This window comes from Calidris pugnax, unplaced genomic scaffold, assembly GCF_001431845.1.
Source record: "Calidris pugnax isolate Ruff unplaced genomic scaffold, ASM143184v1 scaffold14, whole genome shotgun sequence".
Taxonomy (NCBI): Eukaryota; Metazoa; Chordata; class Aves; order Charadriiformes; family Scolopacidae; genus Calidris; species Calidris pugnax.
The window spans coordinates 5624401-5643260 of NW_015090793.1; the positions used below are offsets into that span (position 1 = coordinate 5624401).

The 18860-nt window shown below is 37.0% G+C and overlaps 1 protein-coding gene across 19 annotated transcripts in view; it reads right to left on the minus strand.

Moving 5' to 3' along the window:
* ADD1 (adducin 1) overlaps positions 1–18860 on the minus strand; it is a 63726-nt gene that overhangs the window by 44280 nt on the left and 586 nt on the right. Inside the window, exon 1 of one of the 19 annotated variants that reach the window (XM_014966777.1) lies at positions 18591–18706. The exons of 17 other annotated variants lie outside the window; for them this stretch is intronic. The gene's annotated coding sequence lies outside the window, so the exon portion shown is untranslated. Of the gene's footprint in view, positions 1–8101; positions 8124–18590; positions 18707–18860 lie in introns of those variants that run through there. One more of the 19 variants, XM_014966779.1, reaches the window with a different exon arrangement.

Here is an 18860-nt window from a genome sequence, read left to right on the forward strand (position 1 = left end):
ATTCTAAAGGTTGAAGTCAGCCACAGAAATTGTGACTGACTGTAAAGGACAACTCCACACTTCACAGTCTACGAACCCCACAGATCAGTAACAGTGAAGGTGGCGTGTCCACAATCCCTCTGAATTGCCTATGGACACGCACAATGAAAGACACTAAGGGACTGCTGCTAAATCTCACCTCTAGCATGGAAAAGACAATACCTAAAGAAAATTTTTCCATTTACTATTACTGTTCATTAAGAGGCTGTAACTGGAATGTTTAAAGAGGGGAGGAGGAAATGATTCCATAGGGTTTTTAAATACAAGACATCTAAATGTGGAGATTAGGCTTATTGGAGTCAAATAACTAAGCAGATAAGTTGGGTGGGTTTTTTTAATCAAGGAATTCTACTAAGAAACTGAAATGTCAAAAATCAAGCACACGATCGATCAGATTCTGCTTTACATTTCATTCCAATTGTGTAAACAGCGCTTAGAGATTTAGAAAAGAGTTCTGGAAAAGGACTGCAAATTTTAAATACTCTAGCTCAACTTCTTCATTCACCAGAAATTATTAAACCTTAATAAACACATCCGGATTTGGAGACCAGACATTCTTATTGAAACAAGGGCAAGCTAAAAGTGCATAAGCATACCAGTTTTGCTTTCCAGGCTGAAATAAAGTATTAGTATGTTCCTTACATATTACAATAAGGAACACCATCGCTAATGTTAGGTTGTACTGAATGATAGTTCTTTTTCTTATTCTAAGAATTCCCATTCATTAACTCTTCTTGTGTTGTTCTGAGCTCCTGCTCTGAGGTACACAGCCTTGGGGGAAAAAAAATATATACATATATCTAAATTGCCTATCCATCAACAGTGATAATTAGTTTTCAGAGACTTTGACTCAAACACAATCCCCCTTTTTTTTAAAGAGCTTATACTTCATGATGCAATATTTATCTGAATCAGAAGTACACTGAAACTATCTTTTTTATATACAACATCCATTTTTGTTGATGGATCTGTAAGGCAATGACATCATAAATCTTAAGTATGCTCTGGCAGCATTTGTTGCTACTCAAAATTATGTAATAAAAAAATTCAAGAATTACATGGATATCTTTATGGTCTTCACGAAATGGTTAAGAAAGTTATAAGCAATTAATGTAGCTGCTCCAAAAGATTACAAAATCACAAAAAGAAGGACGAAGAGGCTAAGTAACAGTGTGCGCCACCACTTGGCAACAAAGCCACAAGCAGAACTGTTTCTTGATGAATTCACAATTAATATATCTATAACTTTGGCGATCCTACAGCAAATCCCCACAAGAAAATACACTGCATTATTATGAAACTAGTTGGTTGAGATGGAACTAACCTGAATATTCACGACTAAATACATGAATTCAGCCATTATTTTCTGGCAGAGAATCCAAGTAACTCAGAAATTGCTACAGTGATTAGAGAGTGTGCAGGCATCATGCTGGAACCAGCAAGTTAGGTATGTAAGCAGCACAAATTTTGTTGATGGGTGTGTTACCAGTTTGAGCTAGAAGAGAGTGAATTAAAGTACATAAATGAAGTAGAGGCTAATATGAAGACTGGAGATTTCAAGTAGGCTTGAATCAGGCTGATAAAGGCAGTAGAGATGCTGAATTTTTCATTAATTTCCATTCACTTTCAGCTGAGGCTTTTCTAGGTGGCACCCCCCAGTTCTTTTCTAGCACTTCCCAGTTTTAATGGGGGAGAGTGGGAAGGACAGAAATCCAGATAAGTTATGAGACCAATTTAGTCTCTTGACACAGTAAAATAGGACAGAATTTTAAAAGCCTGTATGCAGGAGGAAACAAGTATGTTCGAAGAATGCAAGCCTAAGTATTAATTTTGACATAAACCTTCCATATGAGATTTTATACTGCATTTGCACATAAGAACAGCTTTGAAATGCGAGCCTTACGTATGCATCGTCATCCTGTTTCCAAATTAGACAGCTAACAGCCAGGCTTACTCAAATTCAAAAACTCCTTTACATAGTGGTTAATCAAGCATCTGTAAATCCTTCAGGCAGATGAAAAATTGTAGGAAGACAAAGTGGTTTACCTTATCCTTTATCCACCCTACACTGAAAATTTATGGACAATGTTTAAAATGCTTGCCCTATATAAAGGATATTAACACTTCTAAGACTTTGAAGATAGTGGCAGTAAGACAAAGTTCATCCCATTACACATTTCTGAAATCTAGGAGCATTCTCTTTTCCATCTCTCAGAATGCTCTTGACAACCTTAGTCTACAGATCGAAGATATAAACCATGGATAAAAGTCTTACTGCAACCAATTTTCATGTACTAGATCGTTGTTTGTTCTGTGCTAGGAAATAGTATGTCAAGAAACCCCCATGAATTCTATTTTAGGAGCACTGCATCTCTGTTTTTCCCAGGGGAGTGTAAATGTGTTCCACACCCCAAAATTATGCAGTCATGTTTCCTACTTCTGGGTAAACCTCAAGGGTCAAGCACACCCACACTGCAACAGATGAAACACCGTGAGAAAACCATCTTCCTGATCATGCTGTCTCCCTTGTCAGGCAAGTATTGCACAACTGAATACGGCTGCATAAATGAACCATATGCAAACCCAGGACTTACCTCCCAGCTGCGACTCTCTCATTGTTTCCACCTGACAGAGGCAAAAGGACATTACTGACTTTGCTCTACAGGGTTTCAGAATCACATCTGGGTAGAAAATACAGTAGTCCAGTTTCCCCAGTCACTGTAAATCATGTGAACAGTGTTTAATGGCCATTTTAGTGAAGTTACTTTCAGAAACACAAACAATTCACTACAGCAGCCCAGACTTCGCCACGTGCTGAATCATGGCCACTCTCACACTTTCTACTAGGTCTATTTCTTAATTTCTTAACTAGGACCATTCTAGTCTCCAGATGGTTGCGTTAGTCAACTGAAGATTCAACAGAATAAAGAACAATGCACAAAACACAGAAGGATGTGCACAAACCATGGAATAGAGATTTTGTTTGCACTGCAGGAGGACAAGGGCTAACTGGAGCCTGACACTTGCTCAACTACTAGAATGGCTGTAGAGCCTCGCATAGCACAATCCAGTTAATTGACAGAACAGCTCGTGCTCTGCTCTGCTGTTACAAAGTCTGCCCATTCATAAAGGCTGCCTTCACTGAAGGGGCCAAGCTGGCTGCATTTACACTATGGGTCTGGTTACAGCCAGCCTGAGACCCTAGGGGACAGACAGTGGGTCTCCCTCCTGCTTTTCTGCACATTCAGCTTTGAAAAACCAATTCCAAGCACTCAAGTCCTCTCTCAAGATTCAGCCCCAAACATTAGGTAGAGACAGAGAAGCACACCTGCCCTGAACAGCCAGAGCATCTGAAGGTCCTGATAGTTTTGCATGGCTATAATGTTTTACAAAACTCAACTAAACCTGTTATTAAAACCAAAAGAACAAAACTGAAATCATGCTTCTGGGCATTCTGCGCTTACTGAATTAAGTCCCAATGTAAAACATGAAAGGTTCCTGTTCTACACATCCCCATGCTTTCAGATTAAACTGAACACTGTCCATCCATATAGACTAAATTCTTTAGGCAATGATTATTTTAGTTGACAAACATTTGAAGATTAATAGCAAAAAACCAATGTTTCTACACATCTGTCATTATTGGTTGTCTAAAACCAACTCCACTGACTATCATACTGTCTTTATTATTGATTTTTACTTGGCTCTCTATCCAAGTGACTCATCTTCTATCCATGCACAAGATGTCCTCCATCTTTCAACATCAGTCCTACCAATAGCTAGAAAAATTGTAAAAACAAAATACAACTGTTTATGTTTGCCTAGTAGTAACCAGAGATCATTCCCTACTGTATTCTAAAAAAGTCACAACTAGCCAGCGTTGGGTTTATAATCCAAGAAACAGAAATTTAAGTTAGAATTATGAAAATCAACGACATACAGTTGTGTAAGATCAGGTGGAGACAGAGAGGATCCTGAATAATCCACACAGCATTGTCAAAGTACTTTTATTCCTGACTCAAATAATAAAATGAACTCTTTCTAGAAACCCTACTGCCACTATTTTACTGCTGAAACAAATATGTACAGTTCTTTCAAGTTCATTGAAAGGCTACCAGCATCAGAAATTGCAAAACACAGCGATATCCACACAGTATTCAAAGCCAGAATTCTAAACCCAGCTTTGACAGCGCTTTCCCAAACAGCATGCAGTCGGATACATGCCAGCAGTTTCTGCTCATGTGAAGCCCAACTGATCTCAACAAAACCTTAGAAGTTGGAAAGCAGCTCTCCAAGGAGATGTGCAAAACAACTGCGTGAAATGAAAACAATAATCACTTGCATTAGAGCTGTATTCTGGTATTTGTTCTTAAAACAGTACTATTTCATATGTACAAACATCTACTCTTTAAGTCTTTGTTTCCATATTTTGTATGTATATCATGCTTTCTCCTGAGATTCCCATTGTGCCCACTACATTGCTGAGCTTACACAACTGTTTGGTCATGCTGTGAGCTGGATAATGAACTAGGGTAGGTAAGTTGTAAACAAGCCCCCCCAGCTGAACCTGCAAATAGATCTGTTTAACAGAAGTCCCTGCCCTTAAGGGATTTCAATATGATCTAACATGTCCTCATACTTAAACATATATTAGGCATGTACTCCAACTCCACTTTGTTGGGAGTTGTTCAGTAACAAAGCATCCAATGAAGCTTATGAAATCCAACCGAAGTCCTACAAAAATGTATTCTATAGGGACACATGATAAATTACATTTACTGTCCCATTTTTAAAATCAAAACTTTACCTTTCTACACATACATCTACATATTCTATCATGTCTCCCCCTGAAGTTCCCACAGAAGATGTATACAATCTATACAGGTATTCAGCTTCAGCTACACTGGAGCCAGGAATTCATAGTTTCAGATTGGTTTGTTGTTTTGGTTTTGGGTTTGTTTGTTTTTTTTTAAACCAAAACAAGTCTGATGATTCTAATGCTCAAATATTAAACATTATACTTATTTAGCCAACTGTCCCAATTTCATAAGGAAGATACTCTGTAGTATTCTTTTTTGCATACAAAGAATTTCTGTAGCTGCCAGAGTAAAAACCATTTGGGGTTTTTACAAGCAAATGCCAAAACTTTGTCTAAAAGGAAAAAATTGCCAAACTCAGTCAAACTAGTGGTTTAACTCTTCAAATATCCTGATTAACAACGGCCAGTGTGCAGTTTTAAGAACAGTATAACACACACATACTCATCTGCAATGACTTACTGGTTTATGCTTTATACCATGAAAAAAAATTACATACATTTCAACATTCCTTCTATAGCTGATATAGAATGTGTAATCTTACTTTGCACTGTGCTAAAGTCTTGACTGTAACAGTACCTCACAGCACTAAGTCCCCATGGGCTAATACAGAATGTGACTTTCTAAAAACAGTGTTTTAAACATATTACGTGTAAAAAAATCCTAGATAAATCCTCTTTGTAATGTAATCCAGATTTTTAAAACTGTTTCTGACCTTATAGTATCAATTCATTTTTCCATTCTACTTCAATTCATTTTTCTCATCTGTCTTCTCCAAACTAAACCAATCTCAATTGCCTCATACTTCCCCACTATTTTCTTTTCTATTAGTACTAAACCTTACTACAGAATTTCAGAGATCTATCAGCTAACAATGAACAGGAAATACTTTAAATAAAACTTCCCCCCCCCTTTAATCTCATGCACCTCTATGAACATCACTAAAAATCAGATGGTTTTATGAAGACGTTCAATGACACAGAATAACAATATAACTCACTACCTTAAATTATTCTTATTTATGAGTCTGTTATCAACCTTTTTCTCTATTATCCTCAAATACCTTACTCTCCTCCAATCTCAAGTAAGCTCTGCAAGATCATTACATCAAATTTAATTTGTTTCAGTTTTCTAGATCTTGAATAATGTAGGAAGAAATTAATGGTAACACAATCTGAACAGCCCATTATCTAGTCATTGTACTGTTTCTCCTTATTGCAAATTTATTCTGTCCAGATGCTACTGTCTCCACCAACTATTCCTTAACATCTTTCACAGGGAACCCAATCTAATCCAACTAGTCTTGGAAAGGATATACACTCACTCTTCTTTGGGAGGATAGAAGGTAGTAAAATTTTCTGATTTATCCTCCAAAGATCAAACTGCATGTCAAAACACACCTTCACTTCATAAGACAGTTTAGTTTACTTTAAGAGGCCCAGTGCCAACATGAAAAACATACCTCCAAGAACACTTAGTTAAAAAAAGTGTCATGAGCTAACGTGATGTGATATTTAAAAAAAAATAAAAAATTTAAGAGACATGACTCTCATATGAAATAAGAAAACAGATCTGAATACACTGCTGAAAATATAAATTATTCCAACGTTGACTTCATCCCTTTCAGAACTAGCTATAGCATAGGCCACATCTGCAGAGGATACTATTCTACACGATATAATAAAAGATTATTTCAATTGAAGAGCAATATTCACGGAATCATGGAATTGTCAGAGTTGGAAGGGACCTCTAGAGATCATCTAGTCCAACTCCCCTGCTCTGTGATTGAAGAGCAATATTCAGCTTCAATTTTGACAGATAAATGAATTAAAAATAATATATATAAATGCATATAAAGCCAGAAAGCTCTTTCTTCTCTTCAGTGTTTAACAGTGTATTTTCAATTAACAAACAAATTACATAGTTGACCAGAAGGGGGAAACAGATAAGCTGCCAGTGTCATATAATCATAAAGAAAATCAGAAAAAAACCAAAAAATGCTTGGCTTCTCAGTAATAATTTCAGTATTATTTCAAATAGCATAATATTCACTATTATTTCGATAACATCATTTACTTAAACACTTTTTCAGTTACCATGACAATCCTATATGGTCTGGTTGAAAAAGATATTTTAAGAACAAAATGATCAAGATAATAAACTTTTCCAGCTTTCTTACCCATACATTCTTTCAAAATACCAATATTACTAAATACATTCTCACAGCAAGAGCTTTTAAGGTGACATCTGCTAAGTCATCCCCTCTATAGAGACCATTGCCAAACAGTTTGGGACTTAAATTGGATTTTATTTTTTTTCTTTTATTACATGAGATTGTCTCTACTTCACACAGACTTAACAGTAAATGACAAGGGAGAATGTCTAAACAATAAAGCTGATTAAAACAATGTAGTCAATATTCATGTAACAGTGAACACTTCCACAAGCTCTAAAGTATTAACTATTCTTTATCAGCTTTTGAAATTATAGCTGTCAAACACTTTTCCTCAAAAAGCCCACTTTGGGAAGCACCTTAGCCAACACTAATACTTAAACACGTGCAAAATGCTGCTTAAGTCACTGATGTTATGCCTGTGTATTTGTCCTTCATATTAATCATTATGTGTCAATACAGCAATTTAATGGAATAAGATCTAGTTCTCAGTCTTTTACATTAGTTCTGAAAAACTAAAATACTGTTAAACTTGTGAATAAAGAAAACACATCCAATTTAAAGGACACAGATAGGGCTAGACACTGCTTTGGCAATTATTTATACCTAAATCAACAGGAAATTCAACTAACAGCTGAAGGGAAGTCAATAATACACATTAAGCACAGTCAGGAAGGAACCTTTCAAACATCATTAAATTTCTAGCCCATCCTAACCAAACTACTTTCCATGCTTTAACTTCCTTCCAAAAACTGAAGCTTTCTAGATGAACATTTTACAAAAAAAAAAAAAAAAAAAAAAAAAAAAAAAAGGAAAAAGGAAAGGAAAAAAAAAAAAAAAAAAAAAAAAAAAAAAAAAAGAAGACAAAGCCAAAGAATAGAAAAACATAAAGCAGATACTGTGTTCCTGCTCGTATAAAAAACATATCCTGTAACTTACACTACTGATAGAGATGAAACAATTCCACAAATGAGTGTTTACAAGTTCCCTTCTGGGTCTGAAATACCTCAGCAGGAATCAAAGCATGATTTAACACGTCATAACAATTGAATAAATTAGAAAAATATTGTACCTCAGGCAACATTAATTCCCCCATTTGCCAATTAGTGTCTTTCTGTCAGGGAGAAGGCAGCAGAACCCTTTTCTTTGTCAAGTTTCCTTTAAAACCACCAATCTTCTATTCTGCAGAGATATGGAAGTGTCTCTTATCAGCACAAACACAAGCACAACGCTTCCTCAAAAAATTACACTCCAAGCTTATTAGAGGGACAGTGTCTTAGGGCAATACACGGGAACAGCAGGGCAATATGCAGCTGCACGGTATACAGAGCTTTCACCAGATCAACACTTCAGCTTGCACCAATTCTTTTTTTAAACAGCTCATATTTCTCTGGGAATTCTCCTTTGAAGACAATGATGTGGCTGCGCACGTGGTGTGGGCAGCTTCCTTCAATCACACAGGGCAGCACAAGAAGAAAACAATACAGGGCTCATTATTCAATCTCTTAAATTATTCTGTGTTGATCTGGGGTTTCTTCATGCAAAAGATATTATATATCGACTATATAAGATACAATGTAGCCTATTACATAAAACCATATTTAAAACATCCTACTTGTCTAACATTTATTATCCCTCGATATAAGCATTTACATACCTCGGAAGGCTACTGGTCTATTTGTCCAATAAACAGACCACCTGTGTACCTACTGGTCTCTGGACAGTATCTGCTCAAGTTACTGTATCGTATTTGCCTAACAAGATTGGAATCATGGGAACAAATAGATATTCTGGGTCAAGGAGTTCAAATCCCAAGGTACTGTGGAAAACTACATTATATCCCCTCCTCCCCCTTATATAAGCTAACCAGCTCCATCTTAAAGACAGTCTTGTTCCACTGCTCCTAAGGGAAGGCTGTTGCAGACTTCTATGCCTCCGTTGCTTAGGAACCATCTTTTCTAATTTCCAAACTAGGTTTATTCTTGGATAGTTTATACCCATTTGTTCTCATACCTCGAGCTTAAGCTCTTTTTTACCCACCTGTGTTGTTTCACTCATATTTTTATATAAAGAACAACCTCTTTCAGGCTTTGTTTTCCCAGATCAAACAAAACACTCCAAATCCCCCTCACAGAGCAAATTCTCCATTCCCTTAGACATTCTAGGAATCAGTCCTGTACCTCTTCCAGTCCAAATGCCCTTTTTACTTGATGATGGGTGATAGGACTTAGACATACTATTCCAGATAAGCTTTCACCAGTACCAGAACAAGTCAATATCACTTTACTTCTTTAAAGGAAAATATTAGGAGGACAACATCAGTATACTTGTTATCCTACTTCTTTTCATAGTTGCTAAGTTTGATAGGTTGCTCATCCTGAACTGCAAGGATAAGATCATCTTCATTTTTTTTAACACTATTAAATACGACTCCTTTTTCTACTGGTCATGTCCTAAAGTCTCAACTTCATTCCATGCAAAACCTTCTATTGAAGATACTTGGTATCTGATGAGAAGACACGAAATTGGCATAAGAAATAGGAATGCATCGATGTTTTTAATGAAAACACTAAGTCTTGAAATGGACCCTTGGCAAATTCCCCTACTAACATACTTCGAATATATCATCTTCTGGTCTTCCAGTTCTATCCACACTCGACACATCCTGGCAGCATTTAAAATCAATTTTCACTGAAACCACTCTAGTTTTACATGGAATCGTATTACATATTATATGATTCTTAAGTTAAAAGAGGTCAGCTCTAACATTGTATCCTCTCCAAGAAGTCAGACATCTTGTAAAAACAGTCTTTAGATTTCTCTGACAAAGCCTTCCTCTGTTAAGAGCTGTATCACTTCATACTCCATTTTCCTCTTACCTCCACGTGCAATAGCTTCTCTTTCTAAATTTAAACAAATCCCTAAATATTAAGGTCACACTAATGATGCAAAGTATCCCAATTCACCTTTTCCTCTAAACATAGTGACTACTTTTTCTGCTTACCAGCCATCTAATACCTCTCTGCCTTGACATTTAATAACAAATCTTGCAACTGAGCCTCTAATTGCACAGACCACCAACTTCAAAATTCCAGAGTAAACACTATGGAGTCCCTCTAGTTTGCACCCCGTAAGTCTGACTTTATTTTTATGGAAATCATTTTTATAACCTCACTTCAGTAAGACCTATTTGCTAGTGTGCATGTGTTCAAAACTATCTTCATTGGAAATTAATTTAATTAATTAAATTTTGTGTAGTCTTTTACCTGTATCTAAACTACTTTTAGTCTTATTTCATTGTCCCCATGCTTCCTGACAAGACAGGTGATCAGTCTTTTTCAGATTTTCTGCTTACTCCTGTTGCTCCTCTTCAAACTGCTATTAACCTTGTTAGATCTTGCATCTCCACTTTTTTGTATAAGAAAAAAAAAATCAATATTGGTAAGTGTAAAAATATTTTATACAATTGCCAGAATTATCTGTATTTACTGCTGTATCAGAAGTTCAGCCATGCCAGAAGTGAAAGCACCCCATCAAATAAACCATGAATATTGCTGTAAAACTGGAATTGCAAGAACACTCAGATGCTAAATTAAGTTACTGCCTTTGCAATTTGAATGTTCACTTCTATAATTACAATTGTTAACAGCTTTTCATAAACTCAGATGTTTGGGTTGGTTTAGTTTTTCCTTTTTGCTTTAGTTGGGCTTTAGTTGTTTAGTTGTTTTCACCCCTCAGTAATGTATGCCTAAAACATGACTAAATAGATTAATGCCACAGAGGCCTCACCAGAGCTAGAAAAAGAGAAGGCAAGTTAAGGCTGTTTAATTGCAGCTTTACTTCTGATGTTACATCCAAATGGAAAAAAAAAAAAGGGGAAAAAAAAGGCAACAACAAAACCTGTATTATTAATATTTTGGTCTGAGAACACACTGCACAGCTATTACAAAACTTACTTGAAGGAAAAAAAGGGCTGCAGAAACAAGGTTCAAATTTAGGATTACTATAGCAACAGAGAGGAGGGAGGGGAAAATTACCAGATTACTCTCTCAGATCATCAAACCCTTGAAAGAATAAATTTAGATTTGAGTTTCAGTCAAATGAACAGAATTTATCCTATTCATTAATGAGTAACATCAAATTAAAGATTAAATTAAACAAGCAAAAACTGTAGTGCAAGAAGTAAAGTAGTAAATACAAGATTTCAGACTGAACGTCCTCAGCTTTTTCTTCTACCATTAAATAACTGGTATCATAACAGTACTTCAAACCAATAACTGATAACAAACAAATTATTATTTAGGAAAGTATCTGGTCCTGATTAAAGGTCTGCAAAGAAAGAGGCATTCAAAATCTGCCTCATTCTTAATTAAGTGACTCCAGTAGCTATACTACTGAAAACGTGCAATAACGTGCCCCCATTTGACTTGGAGGTGCAATGAATTTCCAAAAATATAGTCAGTTATTATAGAACTAACACATTTCAGCAACATATATGAACACAGTAATGACCTAATGCCCTGAAAACCAGGGAAAGAAATAAGTTTAAGCTCTTTAAAAAGGTGACATTATGAAAAACAAACTCAGGATATCTTTAGTAACTAATTGCTCATATCTCATTATGCAATCTTTAGCATTCTTTGAATTTTCAGGTTGTTTTAATCAATGCTTAATTAGCATAATGGCCACTATTCCAGTATCAATAAATATCACACTTACGTTAATTACCAATAAAAGAGCAAGAAAAATAGTGGTCTCAGTCTTCTTGGGAGACCAGCTATTTCAATACTTTAGCCCACTCACATTAGACAGGATCCCAAACCCATTAAACATGCAGCTGAAGTGGCAAATGCAGCTACAAAGGCTTATTTTTGACATTGTGAGCTTTGCTAGAGGCAGGAAGGAGTGCCTCCCCCCTTTAGTGGCAGGTATTGACCCATAAAGAGTCTAAGCCTCAGGCAACTTTTCCACCAGCCAGAATGTTCAATTAATAAGGCTGCCCTCATAATTTGCAAGACTGCCGAAGTCCAGCTTTTCTGGCTGACATTCAGATTTTAACCACGCTTCCCAGCCTTCTGTTCACCACTTCTGCCTTTTGTTGATCAGCTGCCAAAATACTCTTTATTTTCTGGTGGCTGGGCAGGCCAGAAGACAGTTTGAGAGACTACCTTCCTCCAATTTGTGCAGCAAACTAACTGTGCGGCAAACTGTTCACTATGTTCTCTGCTCCTGGCTCCTCCTCAAGTTGCTGCAGTGAGGGAAAACTGGAGGATACCGGAAGGACTATTATTCCACAACTGTGAAGCAAGGGTATAGGAATCTTAACTGGGGTTTCCTTCTCCCTAAATCAACATTTCCATTAACAGATTGGAATTGAGTCAAAGAAAGTGTCTTAGATCAACAATAAAGGCTACGGCAGATCCAGAAGTGGACATCCCACCTATCAAAATCCTTACCTTATGCTGCAATCACAAACACCCTCTCTTTCCAGGAGAGAGGCAAGAAGCTCCGCATAAGATGATCTATATAACTCAGCAGACCAAGATTAGCACAGGTTCTAAAGCAGATTGAAGCGTGAAAAATACTATATTCAGTTACAAGTAGCAGCAACCAAAGAGAACAACAGGATGGTCCTCTCCGAGTCCAAGGCACAGAAGTCCACCACCTTCTCTTGAAATATGAACAACATAATAGCTTTCCCTTAGATGAAGCATGTATGTTTATCTCCCTCTCCATCCAAGCCATGTATGATTCACTTGCTTTGGGAAAGACCTAAAGAATTTACTCTTTTTACCTAAATCGCTATATAAGCAAACAGGAATAAAAAAAAAAAAAGAGATTCATTTCCTATTTACAGTTGAGATCTAAGCAAACATCTAAAGATTATTATTAATTTATTTTTCCTGTCTATTAATAGATTAAAAAAAACCCTTAATACGGTACCACAAATGTTCTACATAACCAAACAAAATTTTACTGTATACTTCTGGCCACCAACACTTTATGAAAAATAAGGAACAAGAATGAACATCCCCTTCCTGACATCCTCATCCTTAATTCATTCATAAAGATATAAAATTGTTCTGAAATGCTTCCAAGTTATCAGTTATAACCAAAATTTACTAGAGTATCTTTGAAAACTCATCACCTAATAAATTTTAGTTTAAGTCCAAGAGGGAAGGGAAAAAAACCACCCAGAAAACCCCACACCTTGCTATCTATGCTAGTAGACCTAAAAATTACATCCACAGTTAGGAAAGAAAATCTACTTTGGAATCAAAATAGAACCTTGTGCTTTACACTAAATCTGTTATTCAAATCATATGGGAACTTGAAGTGACATTTAAAAATTAAGCAACACTTCAGTTGCACAGAATTTTACCTGACAATTGTGAAAAACTTCTCAGTAAACTGAAAGCACCTAGAGAAAGATGACAGAAATAGTGAAAAATTATTTCCTGTCAACTGAAGTCTCCTATGCTTCCCTATTGATGCCTTTTTACCCCAACTCCTCATGTTTGCCTCTACATCCTGCACAAGTCCATCCTCGTTCCTCCCTTCACCTGAGCACTGGTCCCCCCAGGTTGGCAAACCACACTGCACTGGTTCAGAGGTACCCGAATCCTGACGCCAGGCAAGCGGGTAACAGCTGCACAGCCAGATGCTCCTGCTGCCCACAACAAATATGAAGCCCTGCCCCTCTTAGCACGGGCAGGTTTGGGGCTTAGATTATCCCATTAGTGGCAGAAACTGTGTGAGGCTGAAGTCACCATTTTCCTGTTAGATTCAGCTGGAGAAGATTAAGAGAAAAATAAAATAAGTCCCTTTAACTTTGCAATACTTTAAGCTGTATTGATTTAAGATTACCATGCAAAGCTATGTTAGACAAGATTTTTTGAAGGAAAAAAAGTCCAAGTATACTGTATCTCTCAGTTAATGCACAACAGCAGCAATGTCTTATGTTGCTGAATTTTAGATGGAATGGAATGGATGTTTCACATACTTTATAGATTTTTTTCAGCAATATTTTGTAGTGACAATACCTAAAGAAATTGTATCATCTGCTAAAAGAAAACTAAACTCAAATTATGCCTTATTCTTCATCTCCAGTATCACAATGCAGGAACAGTAACTTTAGGCTCAGTAGTATATAATAAAAATCAAAACAAAACAAAACCACAAACAAACCAAAAAACAACCACACAAAAAAAACACCAAAAAAACCCACAGAAGACAAACTTCATGGGTCGAGGTTTTCCCAGACATTTGCTGGTATAATCTGGCATTAGCTATATTGAAGCTGAAATCATGTATCAGACCTCTCAAGATTCAAGATCTGAAAAAAGACAGAGATAAAAAACATACAAAGCACCACAATAAGAATTCGAAATTTGTACATACAAAACAAAAACAAACCCAAAATAAATGCAAATAAGTTTCTATGGCTGCAAGTCAAACTACAGTTTTTAGTCCAAAATTGCTTTTTTACCGATTCCAACCAAAAACCTAGATGATCTTAGGTACAGTAATTTGATTTTCTCCTCATCTTCAATGCATAAATGTACCGCAACTTAACACCAATCTACTCATTTGATGTGCAAGTATCAAAGATACTATAAAGTGTTACTGATTAACTGCATTTACTGCTCACTCTCTCCATGACCCCTTTTCAGCAATTCAATTAGGTATATGAAAGAAAAAGAAAAATCTCAGAACTCTGAAATATTTTACTCCTTTCAGATTTCATGAGTCAAGATCTGAAAACCACGTAACATACGGTATAAAAATCAGTACTTTTAAAAGACAAAACTTAATACATTAGTCAATTAAAAATGCAAAGGATATTTGATGAGTTAAAGAGCATGGAAAACCCAAATCTCAATTTTAAAGAGTAGCTCTTAATAGAGAATCATAGAATGGTTAGAGTTGGAAGGGACCTTAAAGATCATTGAGTTCCAACCCCCCTGCAGTGGGCAGGAACACCTCCCACTAGACCAGGTTCTAGAAACAAGCCTTTGGTTTTGGTTTTAATGTACATTGATTTTTAATTAATCTGCAGGGAAATCCACTCAAATAAGCAATAGTTAAAAACTCCTTTTGATGGCCCACTTGCTAATGCAACTGATCCGAGGCTGAAAGGTTGATCTTTCACTGAAAAATAACTGTACCCAACACAGCAGCCCGAGATCATTTCTCAAAATGCAATCTAATAAGCAAGGTCAAAAGGAGAAAGTCAGGAAGGCGCTGAAGAAGTTGTTGCTCCTGTTTGGCTATGCCTTCAAGGACAACATTTTCAGTTTCTTCTTAACGGTCAAAGAATCAATCCAGCAAAGCCAACAAGCTTACATGCTGATCAGCCAGCTTGACTACTAGTAGTTATGCAAATCCGTCATCTACTAAAAATTAATTTGCCCTGAAATGAAGAACAGTTAGACTTCAAAATTCCCCAAAATAACAGCAGTAGAGCTCTCATGACAAATGACATCATCTTAGCTTATATCTGATTTGAAAAAGCAGTAGTTCTAAAAAGGATGTTTTTCCTGGAGTCTCTGCCCTTACAACTTTTTCAACTACTAACCACTAAAATTTCTGAACTGACAAGACCACAGTAAACAACATCCTCTGACTGGTGAGGAAAGAAACCAAGTATTTGCTTCAATTTAAATAAAGATTATCAAGATTATTATCAATAAACAACAGATGCTTGCTAAGACACTAACAGATGTTATCATAAAGTTATGTAGAACATTCCATTAAATTACTACAGAACCCTGTTATTGTACAAACAATACTTTAAAATGATAGGAAAAGGTACCATAGAAAAGGTGTGAGAGACTGGATGCGAGACAGTAATTTTAAAGTAAAAATTATCACATATCAAAATATCTGTATAACCAGCACTTTTAAAGCATTACTACCTCTAATGAAAAGCTTTCCTCAGAAAATAAACTGATTTACATGATTCACACTTTACACCTTTCTTAACCAACAGGTTTGTACAGCTACTGTTCTCAGCCCTACCAAAAAAGAGTGGTTTTGAAGATAAATGTGGAGCAGAAGAGAAACGAAGAGAGTTTTTCAAGTTTTTTATTTTTGAAGAGAAATGGCAAGAGTAGGTAATTTCTCTTATTCCCCTGAGAAGGCCAATTAAATTATATGAATGAAAATTGCAAAACTCAGGTAATCTAGGAACTTCGACTATTTTTTAAAAATACCTGCTTTTGAATCTGTCAATATAGAAGTTCTATAATTTAACAGAAGAGTTTTAGATAGGTTCCTCAGCAGATGTCAAATGACCTGCACAACAGAATCAGCACTTTATACTTACATTTGTATCTGCTCACTATCACTCTACAAGTGTCTCAGAAATATTGAGTTACTGTATGAATTACTAACACAGTGCAATTTTAGCAATTGCTTTCTGCCATGCAGCACGGTCCGAGAATAAACTCTAATTTAAAAGCCATCAAAATCAGAAATTTAGCATTGTTTTTTACTTCATGTCCCCATGCTTCAGGTGTCCTCACTGCACAACCGAAGCAACGCTTCTCTCATGCGCTCTCCTGCATAAAAGTAGTGGGCAAGTTTTGTTACTACGAATTTTTCCTCAAAGCAGGACTGGCTCATTCACATAGCAAGTTTGGGATTTACAAATTAGTCACTATTCACGACTACTACTGTTCTTAGTTATCTAAGAAAACTATTTCTACAACTCAGAAAAGCAGTGGGTACAAGATTTACCGCCTCCTCAGAGTTAGAAAGCACTCATCACATAGAACTTGTGTGCTTACTAGCCATCAAAACACTAAACATCCCTCTCCTAATTCGAAACCTCCAGTTGCAATATCTTATTCTATTTTTTAACAAATTGGCTACTTCAAATTCAGCTTTTTCCTTCCATAGCAAGTCTCAGAACATTGGGTGAAGCAATTTGGTAAAAGCACTTCATACTATGAAGCTACCCTTCAAAAACCAAGACCTGAATGGGGCAGAAGTAACTGTTTCCCTACTCCTGTGAAAGTCTCTTAGTGCTCAAATGGGTTTGTCCACATAATCTCATCAAATGATCCAATTCCGTACATGCAAAATAATATTTAATATCAATGGTGAATTTCAAAGAACATGAATAGAGTTGAGTCATTTTCTGCTGGAGACATCTAAAAAGAACTGTCACAGGAAAAACAGTGATTCAGTAAATAACCTTCTTCGCTCTACAGCATTAGTGAACCATACTCTAATGAACTTACTGGCACAACACACTAGCAGAAGCGTTCGTTTCAGATGAAGCACAAACGTTCAAATTTCTCACACAATTTTCTAATAGTCAACCATAAAAAGAAAACATTCGGGCAATACAACACATTTTGGCCAAAAAGCACCATCCTCAGTGTGGAGCTTCCTACAGATAACAGAACTCCAATAAAACTACAAGAGACTAAAACATGCAAAGTAGTGCACGTATTATTGTCTTGCTACAACAAAGATGCAAAAACTTGCAATTGCCTCTTCCCCAAAACTCTCCTAAGAAAAGCACCAAGTTTAAAATCTGTACTTAAGGCAAACTACATAAAACGTTGTTTATTTGAGATTATTTTTACGTGATCGCGTCAAATCTGTTTGCTGAATATAAATAAATACCAAAGCCACCTGCTCCAGAAGTCCAGTCAATAGCTGCATTTCCTCTCACTTAACATACAACAGCTCTAAAGAGAATTATTTCCTTATTGAGGTACAGAATTGTTACATCAATCAATTTAATAAAGACAAATGGAAGCCTACTTTAAAAATAGTTTGTATTTCTTTATTTTTAAAATAAATTCTTTTGTTCCATAAAAAAGAACGAATTTGCAGCCGTTAAGAACTGCCGAGCATTCCGTTAGCACTTTCAGTCATGTTACAAGAACCCAGAGCTGTAAATAGCCCATATGCATGGAGAAACCTGTAGCTTTCAGCAAAGCACGCAGAAATTATCAAGCAGTAGCTGCAGTTTGAGAATTTGCAAGCTGAAGGTAGATGTGTTTTGTAAAGCTCCATATAAAGACATAAGCCACCATATGAAAACAGAATACTTTTGGTATACGGTATTATGATCTATAGCAACTTTCCACAAAGCAGAGAATAAAACGAAACCAGCAATAAGGTTACACCATCAAGCTACAGCAGCAGCTCATGAAAGATTTAAACCAAGTGCTGTTCCTAGCCCCCTATCTCAGTACAGCCATGGATATTTTTCCAGTTTGACTGGATTTTCCCCCTCCCTAATTGCTAGCTTTAACTGAAGACAACATACGTTAAGAAACAACCTTAAATGCAGCACAGAGCCTGTGCAGTAATTACGTGCAGAAAGACGTGACGTTTCACATCAAAAGCAGACACCAGAAATACTAAAATATAGATGCTCCTGGCAGCAGAGGAAACAAAACAACTGCCGGTCTGGTACCCCGCCAATCGATAGCACCGCACAAACGCATCACATCGCCTCCTCCGCTCCTACGTCCTCTGCGGACGATTATTTGGACGCTCTAACGCCCGCATTTCGCCACGCACAATCGGCAGGTCACCTCGCAAGCCCAGGAGCGGGGACAGGTGTAGCAGAAGGGTCGGCGGGGGAAGAGCCCGCAAGGCGCGATCGCCGGGGCGCAAAGGAGATTTAAACGCCGAGCGGCCGCTTCCTGCGGCGGCGAGAGCATCCCACCCCCCCACACACACCCAGCGGCGGGCACGGGCGGGGGGAACCGCCTCTCCTCAGAGGGGGGCTGACAGGAACCTGCCCCTCCAGCCCCGCACCGCCCCCGCGGCTCAGCCCCGCACCGCCGGTGACCGCCTCCCTC